Below are 10,178 nucleotides of genomic sequence, written 5' to 3'. Positions count from 1 at the left end.
GTTCATATGGAACCAAAAAAGAGCCCACATTGCCAAAACAATCCTAAGTCAAAAGAAAAAAGCTGGAGGCATCATGCTACCTGACTTCAAACTATACTACAAGGCTACAGTAACCAAAACAGCATGGTACTGGTATCAAAACAGAGATATAGACCAATGAAACAGAACAGAGTCCTCAGAAATAATACCACACATCTACAGTCATCTCATCTTTGACAAACCTCAGAAAAACAAGAAATGGGGAAAGGATTCCCTATTTAATAAATGGTGCTGGGATAATTGGCTAACCATAAGTAGAAAGCTGAAACTGGATCCTTTCCTTACTCCTTATACGAAAATTAATTCAAGATGGATTAGAGACTTAAATGTTAGACCTAATACCATAAAAACCCTAGAAGAAAACCTAGGTAATACCATTCAGGACATAGGCATGGGCAAGGACTTCATGTCTAAAACACCAAAAGCAACGGCGACATAAGCCAAAATTGACAAATGGGATCTAATTAAACTAAAGAGCTTCTGCAAAGCAAAAGAAACTACCATCAGAGTGAACAGGCAACCTACAAAATGGGAGAAAATTTTTGCAATCTACTCATCTGACAAAGGGCTAATATCCAGAACCTACAAAGAACTCAAACAAATTTACAAGAAAAAAACAACCCTATCAAAAAGTGGGCAAAGGGTATGAACAGACTCTTCTCAAAAGAAGACATTCATACAGCCAACAGACACATGAAAAAATGCTCATCATCACTGGCCATCAGAGAAATGCAAATCAAAACCACAATGAGATACCATCTCATACCAGTTAGAATGGCAATCATTAAAAAGTCAGGAAACAACAGGTGTTGGAGAGGATGTGGAGAAATAGGAACACTTTTACACTGTTGATGGGATTGTAAACTAGATCAACCATTATGGAAATAGTATGGCGATTCCTCAAGGATCTAGAACTAAAAGTACCATATGACCCAGCCATCCCATTACTGGGTATATACCCAAAGGATTATAAATCATGCTGCTATAGAGACACATGCACATGTATGTTTATTGCGGCACTATTCACAATAGCAAAGACTTGGAATCAACCCAAATGTCCATCAGTGACAGACTGGATAAAGAAAATGTGGCACATATACACCATGGAATACTATGCAGCCATCAAAAAGGATGAGTTTGTGTCCTTTGTAGGGACATGGATGCAGCTGGAAACCATCATTCTCAGCAAACGATCGCAAGAACAGAAAACCAAACACCACATGTTCTCACTCATAGGTGGGAACTGAACAATGAGATCACTTGGACTCGGGAAGGGGAACATCATATACTGGGGCCTATCATGGGGAGGGGGGAGGAGGGAGGGATTGCACTGGGAGTTATACCTGATGTAAATGACAATTTGATGGGTGCTGACGAGTTGATGGGTGCAGCATGCCAACATGGCACAAGTATACATATGTAACAAACCTACGCGTTATGCACATGTACCCTAGAACTTAAAGTATATAAAAAAAAAGTCTCAACAAATTCAAAGCAGTAAAAATTATATCAAGTATCTTTTCTGACCACACCAGAATAAAACTAGAAATTAATAACAAAAGAAACTTTGGAAACTGTGCAAATACATGGAAATTTTTTTTTAAAATATTTCTAAATTACCAGTGGGTCAATGAAAAAATTAAAAAGAAAACTAAATATTTTCTTGAAACAATGAAAATGAAAACAGAATATACCAGAACAACAGATTAAGAGGGAAGTTTATAGCAATCAATGCCTAGGTTATAAAAATAGAAAGACTTCTGATAAACAATCTAATGATGCACCTCAAGGGATAATTAAAACAAGAACCAAACCCATAACTAATAGAAGGCAAAAAATAATAAAGATCAGAACAGAAATAAAAGAAATTGTGACTAAAAAGAGATATAAAAGATCAAAGTACCAAATTGTTGGTTCCTTGAAAAGATAAAATTGACAAATTTTAGCTAGACTAATTAAGAAATAAAAAAGAAAACTCAAATTAATAAAATCAGGAATGAAAAAGAGAACATTACAACTGATACTATACAAATACAAGGGCTCATTAGAGACTACTATGAGTAAGTATACATCAACAATTTGGAAAACCTAGAAGAAATGGGTAAATTCCTGGAAACACACAATCTACTAAGATTGAGCAATGAAGAACTAGAAAACTTGAACAGACTAATAACAGGTAATCAGATTAAAGTATTAGTAAAGTTGCCCATGAAGAGAAGTCTAGGACCTGATGAATTTACTGCTGAAGTCTACCAAACACTTAAGGAAGAACTAACAGCAATTCTACTCAAACTATTTCAAAAAATTAAAGAGGAAGTACTTCTGAACTCATTCTAAGAGTACAGATTGCACTGATAGGAAAACAAGATGAGGACACAACAAAAAAGAAAACCACAGGCCAATATCTCTGATGAACAAAATACTACGAAACTAAACTCAAGAACATACTAAAAGATCTTTTACCATGATCAAGTGGGATTCATCCCAGGAATGCAAGGATGGGTTCAACACATCCATATCAATAAATATGATACTTCACATCAACAGAATCAAGGACAAAACCATACTATCATTTCAACAAATGCTTAAAAAACATTAACTTCAGCATCCCTTCCTTATAAAACCTCTCAACAAATTGGTCATAGAAGAATCATACCTCAACATAATCAAGGCCATATAGGACAAACCCACAGCTAATATTATACAATATACACAAAAGCATTTCTATGAAGACCTGGCATAAGACAAAAATGTACACTTTCACTACTTTTCAACATAGTACTAGAATTCCTAACCAGTGCAAGTAGGTAAGAGAAAGAAATAAAGGTCATCTGTATTAGTCCATTCCCACACTGCTATAAAGGCATACCCAAGACTGTGTAATTTATAAAGAAAAGAGGTTTAATTAATTCAGTTCTGTAAGTTGTACAGGAAGAAAGCTGGCGAGGCCTCAGGAAACTTAAACTCATGAGAGAAGGCAAATGGGAAGCAGACATGCCTTCACATGGCCAGACCAGAAGGAAGACAGTGAAGGGGGAAGTGCTTTTTAACAACTAGATCACCCAAGAACTCACCCACTATCACAATAAGAGCAAGGGAGAAGTCTGCCCACATGATCAAATCGCCTCCCACCAGGGCCACCTCCCACACTGAGGTTTACAATTCCACATGAGATTTGGGTGAGGACACAGAGCCAACCCACATCAACATCCAAATTGGAAAGTAAAAGTCAAGTTAGCCTTGTTTGCAGATGACAGCATACTATATTGGGAAAAACCTGAACTCCACCAAAAATCTCTTAGAATTGATAAACAAATTCAGTGAAGTTGCAGGATACAAAATCAACATTAAAACTCAGTAACATTTGTATATGCTAACAGCAATCAATCTGAAAGAGAATTCAAGAAAAGAATCCCAATTATAATGGCTACAAAAAAAAAAAAAAAGGAATCCTAGAAATAAATTTAACCAAAGAAATAAAAGATCTCTACCAGAAAAACTATACAACACTGATGAAAGAAATTGAAGAGAAAACAAAATGAATAAAAAAAGATACCCCATGCTCATTGATTAGAAGCATTAATATTGTTAAAATGTTTATAATACCCACAGCAATCTCCAGATTCAATGTAATCTCTATCAACATACCAATGACATTCTTCACGGAAACAGAAAAAAAAGTCCAGCTAGGTTGCAGGAAACAACATCAACATACAAAAATCAGTTGTTTATATGTACTGGCAATGAAGAGTTAGAAAATGAACTAAGGAATAATTTCATTTACAATAGCATTCAAGATAATGAAATACTTAAATAGGAATTTAACAAAAATATTGTAAAACATGTTTTCTGAAAACTATATTTTGTGCAAAAAAAATTAAAAATTACATAAATAGAAAAGCATGTTCTTGGGTCAAAATGAGACTTAATATTGATAGAATGACAATGCTCCCCTAGTTAATGTACAGATTCAATGCAATTTCTATGAAAGCCTAATTAACTTTTGTGGAAAAATTTGTAAGTTTATGCTAAAATTTACATGGAAATGCAAAGGACTCGGATTAGCCAAAGTAATTTTGAAAAAGAAGAACAAAGTTGGAGGACTTGCACTTTCTGATTTAGAAACTTACTGCAAAGCTATCCTAATCGAGACAGTGTGGTCCTGTTATAAAAAGAAACACATACATAGGTAGAATAAAATTGAAAGTGAAGAAATAAACTGTAAGATTTATTTCCAGCTGACTTTCAACAAAGGGACCAAGGCAATTTAGTGAGAGAAAAGAATAGTTTAAAAACACATAGTGGTGGAACAAGTGGATATCCACACACAAAAGAATGACTTTGGAGCTCTACTTTACACCATACACAAAAATTAACTCAAAGTGTATCATGGCCTGAAATGTAAGAACTAAAACTGTAAATTTATTACGATAAAACACAAGATTAAATTTTCATGATCTCAAACTAGGCAATGACTTCTTAGATATGACATCAAAGCATATGTGAAAAAAAGAAGTTTGATAAATTTAACTTTATTGAAATTAGAAACCTTTGTACTTCAAAGAATATCATTAAGAAAGTAAAAAGACAATCCACAGAATAGAAGAAAATATTTGCAAATAATACATTTGATAAGGGACTTCTATAGAATATAAAAAATCTCTTACAACTCAATCATGAAAATACAAATAAATTGATTTATGAGCAAAGAATTGGAATAGACATTTCTCTGAAGAAAATATACAGAGGAGCAATAAGCATATGAAAGGATGATCCATATCATTAGCCATCAGAAAAATGCTATCAAAACCCCAAGGAGATATCATATCACAACCACTAGGGTGGCCATAATAAAAAAGACAGATAATAACAAGTGTTGATAAGGATGTGGATAAACTGTTACCTTCATACACTGCTGGTGGGTAAACACAATGGTGCAGCCACTTTGGAAAGTGGTCTGAAAGTTCCACAAAAAACATTTTATGTATGTTTATATATTGATTGCTGGGAATACAGCCTATTAAGAATACATGATATGCATTTAGGGGAGAAATTAACTCTGAAATGAAGCCATTCAATAAGCCTTCTGTGATGTAATAAGGTAGCACAGATTAGATCTAAGGTCATGGTGGGGGCAACTCAAACAGTCACTTACAGTTGTTATAATGATTCCAGCTGCAAATTCCTTTGGAACTTATTTATTCTTAATTATTTAGGAATAATCAGGAAAGAGAGAAGATCAGTCTGCCTCTTTACCTTAAATTAATCCTAAGAAGAATGTTGTGAATCATCTAAGAACTCCACTCCCAGAATTGTGCTCTTACTTCAAATTCTTCAAGGCAATTCCATTTTCACAGATTATTCCTTATCAGTTTGTATGTCTCAGAATTACAAGCACCTATACAGACTTAGAAAAGATTAATAATTGATGAAAAAGACTATATTCATTAGATTCTAGTATCTACTTCTGAATTATACTGTATTCTAATACTAGCAGATTTTCACACCATATTGCCAATCCCCCCAAAGATGTTTGTTTAAACTCACTGATGCAATAAAATGAATTAAAGAATTCCAGTTATACTTAAAAGAACAGAAATGTTAAGTTACTGGAATGTATTAGACCATAATTTAAAACTATTGAAATATTTGTATGGTATATATGACTTATAATTGGGTAAAATGATGAAATGTATCCATAACTACAGATTTACATGCCACAGATTTTCCCCAAATTTTGTAATGGATATTTTGTTAAGATTACAATCTCATGTCACTTCATGTTCAACTGATCTGGGCTACTTTTTGTGGTAGTAAAAATAAAAAACAGAAAGAGAAAACAGAAACAGTTATACACCAATGAAACAACAAAAAAGGAAGATTCTGGCTTTTTTTTTTCTTGTTTTTTTAAAGGGGGAGCCTATTCCTTTCATGAATCATATTCTTTCCTTCATGCTTCAGAAGGAATTGGTTATGGCTTGCAGCACTGGACACATCAAGTGTATAAGCATACATCTCAGGTGTGACACAAGCCATATCCTCCATGAGGACATGAACTGTCTTTTCTCTGATATATATACCAGTAATGGGGAGTGGGGTCAATCTCTTTCATTTCATAACCTGCTAGCATTTCTTCACCATCGCAGGTATGTACTGAGCCTCTGACAATCTCACCAACATTTGACATCAACAAGTCAACAGATTCAGTAAGATGGGAATCCTCAGGACATTGCTGTATATAGAAGGACTTGATCTGCAAAGGAAATTGACACAGAAAGATTGTTTCATTAATGATGTCTGTGATCAATCTCTCAGGGGCTTCTGGGATATCTTTTCCAAATTCATGAAAAGTTCCCTGTTGTTTCTTTATATTGTGTTCTTTTCGCCACACAATAGTATCTGAATGGTTTATCCTTTTGAAAGGCCGTTTGAGGGGCTTAAAGTTCAGGTTGAGGTCATATGCTATGCTCACTACAGGTGACTTTAAGACTATCTACCATGTCACAAACCTAGTCCTCCAATCAGTTCAGGAGGTCCTCACAGGTCATCAAAGGGCACTTGGCTTCCATATGAGCGTATTCAGCTAGGTGCCTTCACATTTCAGGCTGTTCTGCCCTGCATGACTGTGCAATACCAAAAACATCTCCCAAGCCATGGTAGTTCATTATCACCCCTATTACTATCACTAATATTTATTTCCCTGATTCTGCAGAACAAAATACCAAAATTATTTCTATGTTAATAATTTCTTCTCAGTTTGCCATTGAAAAGTTATTTAATGGTGTTGCTTGATCTTAATGGCTTATGATACTAGACAAGTCACCAAGTTTTCCAGTTTCTTTATCTATAAAGTTGTTACAGGTAGTTAGTCATGAGCAGGGCAGGAGAGAGCTCTCCCCCAAACCACTAAGAATATCAGTGATAGTTCAACAATTACCACACTACCTCCCTAAAGCCAGGGAGAGACTATCTCCTGATAATCCACAGCTATTAACATAAAAGTGTTAACTGAATACAATTGCCAGGGAGAAGGAACTTCCTGGATATGTGCATTCAGAGACAAAATGGCAAGGCATGACCTTCCGGGTACACTTCATGGGAAAAAAGGAAGACAGCCTCAGATGGGCATATGTACAGCTTCCTAAACACACTGCCCAGGCTCAGTTCCCAAGGGTAAAGAGGGCACTGCACATGCAGGAAGCCCACCCTAAGGGAAGAGTCATGGGAGAAAGGTGAGCTTATAATGCCCTAGGAACAGGAATAACCTTCATGTGCCCCCTTGGGTCTCTTGCAAGCGCACCTTACTTCCTTTCTTGTTCTAAAGCCTTTTTAAATAAACTTCCACTCCTACTCTGAAACTTGCCTTGGTTTCTTCTTCTGCTTTATGTCCCTCAGTCGAATTTTTTCTTCTGAGGAGGCAAGAATCAAAGTTACTGCAGATGTGTACATACAGGCCACTGGTAACTCAGGGTAACTCAGATGCCTTTCACTGGTAACAAAGTGAGGCCATTAACCTGAATCTAGTCATCTTAATCTAGTTTCATCCTAATCTAGTCAATCACAGATTAACTTTCTCAAATCCAGTAATTTCTCAATGAAGTATTTAAACACAAATTAAAAATTTTGCCACCCACCCCACCTTCCCACTGTTCTTCAGAGTCTATTTTGTTCCTCGTCCACATATGCCGGCAATCCCTCTGTCCTCTGCAGACATTCACCAGCAGTGGTCCTCAAACTGAAATCTGCACCAAAATTCTCTGGAGGGCTTATTAGAACAGAGACTGCTGGGCCCACTCCTATCTCCCTTTCTTACCTGGTACCAGCTCATGCAGATTCTGCTGTTCAGGGAACAAGCATTAAGAACCACTGCCCTAAGGCATACTTTGCATGTACTGATCTTTTTCTTTGTTGCGACTATTGCTGAAGACAATTCAATAGGTCAGTGCCACACCCAAATCCTTTGTAGAGTCATGGGAGACTTTCCTAGGCACTCTACTTTCTATGGACACAGAGGATTCCAGGAACTGGCATTTTCCCTGTCTGCCTGCCTGTGGCTGGCCACCTTTTTGTATATTTGTTACTGCAACCTCTGCTGAAACTTAGATGTCACTAAGGAAATGGGACCCAGGTGCCGTCTACTTTTAGACTGTCTTCCACCTTTAAAATGTATTTAAGGGATCTTTTATTCTCACCTTCTCTCACTGGGGCATTGACCGGAGGAAAAAGAGAGCAGATTACTTTTGTCCTCCTGAACTAAATTCCTCCCTACCATGGAGTTTCATCTTCTCTGAAGAAACTAAAAGTATAAAGATGGCAAGAAATTCATTCTTTTTAAAAATTTTTCAACTTTTCTTTTAGATACAGGGGGTACACCTACAGGTTTGTTACATGAGAATATTGTATTTTGTTGAGGTTTGGGGTACAGATCCTATCACCCAGGTAGTGAGCATAGTGCCTAGCAGGTAGTTTGTCAGAACACACTAGACTTCCTTCCTCTCCTCTCTCATAGTCTTCAGTTCCCATGTGTATGTCCAGTTGTGCTCAATGTTTAGCTTTCACTTATAAGTGAGAATATGTGGTATTTGGTTTTCTGTTCCTTCATTAATTTGCTTAGTGTTACGGCCTCCAACTACATCCATGTTGTTACATAGAATATGATTGTATTCTTTTATATGGCTGCATAATATTACATGAAGTATATGTATCGTATTTTCTTTCCAATGGCCAATCCACCATTGATGGGCACCTAAGTTGACTCCATGAATACTATGAATAGCATGGCAATGAACATAGAGTGCTTGTGTCTTTTTGGTAGAACAATTTATTTTCTTTTGGGTATATACCCAGTAGTGGGACTGCTGGATCAATTGGTAGCTCTATCTATAGTTCTTTGAAAAGTCTAAAACCTGCTTTCTACAGGGACTGAACTAATTTACATTCCACCAGCAGCATACAAGCGTTCTCTTTTCTCCAAAACCTAGGCAGCATCTGTTACTCTGTTTAAATTTTTTTTTTATTAAACTTTAAGTTCTAGGGTACATGTGCACAATGTGCAGGTTTGTTACATATGTATACATGTGCCATGTTGGTGTGCTGCACCCATTAATTCATCATTTACATTAGGTATATCTCCTAATGCTATCCCCAGCCCCCACAATAGGACTCGGTGTGTGATATTCCCCTTCCTGTGTCCAAGTGATCTCATTGTTCAATTCCCACCTATGAGTGAGAACATGCGGTATTTGTTTTTCTGTTCTTCCAATAGTTTGTGAGAATGACGGTTTCCTGCTGCATCCATGTCCCTACAAAGGACACAAACTCATCCTTTTTTATGGCTGCATAGTATTCCATGGTGTATATGTGCCACATTTTCTTCATCCAGTCTGTCACTGATGGACATTTGGGTTGATTCCAAGTCTTTGCTATTGTGAATAGTGCCACAATAAACATACATGTGCATGTGTCTTTATAGTAGCATGACTTATAATCCTTTGGATATATCCCCAGTAATGGAATGGCTGGGTCAAATGGTATTTCTAGTTCTAGATCCTTGAGGAATTGCCACACTGTTTTCCATAATGGTTGAACTAGTTTACAATCCCACCAACAGTGTAAAAGTGTTCCTATTTCTCCACATCCTCTCCAGGACCTGTTGTTTCCTGATTTGTTAATGATTGCCATTCTAACTGGTGTGAGATGGTATCTCATTGTTGTTTTGATTTGCATTTCTCTGATGGCCAGTGATGATGAGCATTTTTTCATGTGTCTGTTGGCTGTATGAATGTCTTCTTTTGAGAAGAGTCTGTTCATATCCTTTGCCCACTTTTTGATGGGGTTGTTTGTTGTTTTCTTGTAAATTTGATTGAGTTTTTTGTAGGTTCTAGATATTAGCCCTTTGTCAGATGAGTAGATTGCAAAAATTTTCTCCCATTCTGTAGGTTGCCTGTTCACTCTGATGGTAGTTTCTTTTGCTGTGCAGAAGTTCTTTAGTTTAATTAGATCCCATTTGTCAATTTTGGCTTTGTTGTCATTGCTTTTGGTGTTTTAGACATGAAGTCCTTGCCCATGCCTGTATCCTGAATGATATTACCTAGGTTTTCTTCTAGGGTTTTTATGATATTAGGTCTAACATTTAAGTC

General features: G+C 36.4%; 1 pseudogene; it reads right to left on the bottom strand.

Annotated features, from left to right (window-relative positions):
* Positions 1–6,055: 6,055 nt before the first annotated feature.
* On the bottom strand, positions 6,056–6,608 carry LOC100430945 (asparagine--tRNA ligase, cytoplasmic pseudogene; annotated as a pseudogene).
* Positions 6,609–10,178: the final 3,570 nt, after the last annotated feature.

This window comes from Macaca mulatta, chromosome 8 (assembly GCF_049350105.2).
Source record: "Macaca mulatta isolate MMU2019108-1 chromosome 8, T2T-MMU8v2.0, whole genome shotgun sequence".
In the NCBI taxonomy this organism is placed as follows: domain Eukaryota; kingdom Metazoa; phylum Chordata; class Mammalia; order Primates; family Cercopithecidae; genus Macaca; species Macaca mulatta.
This window is presented reverse-complemented; position numbering and strand designations above follow the sequence as displayed.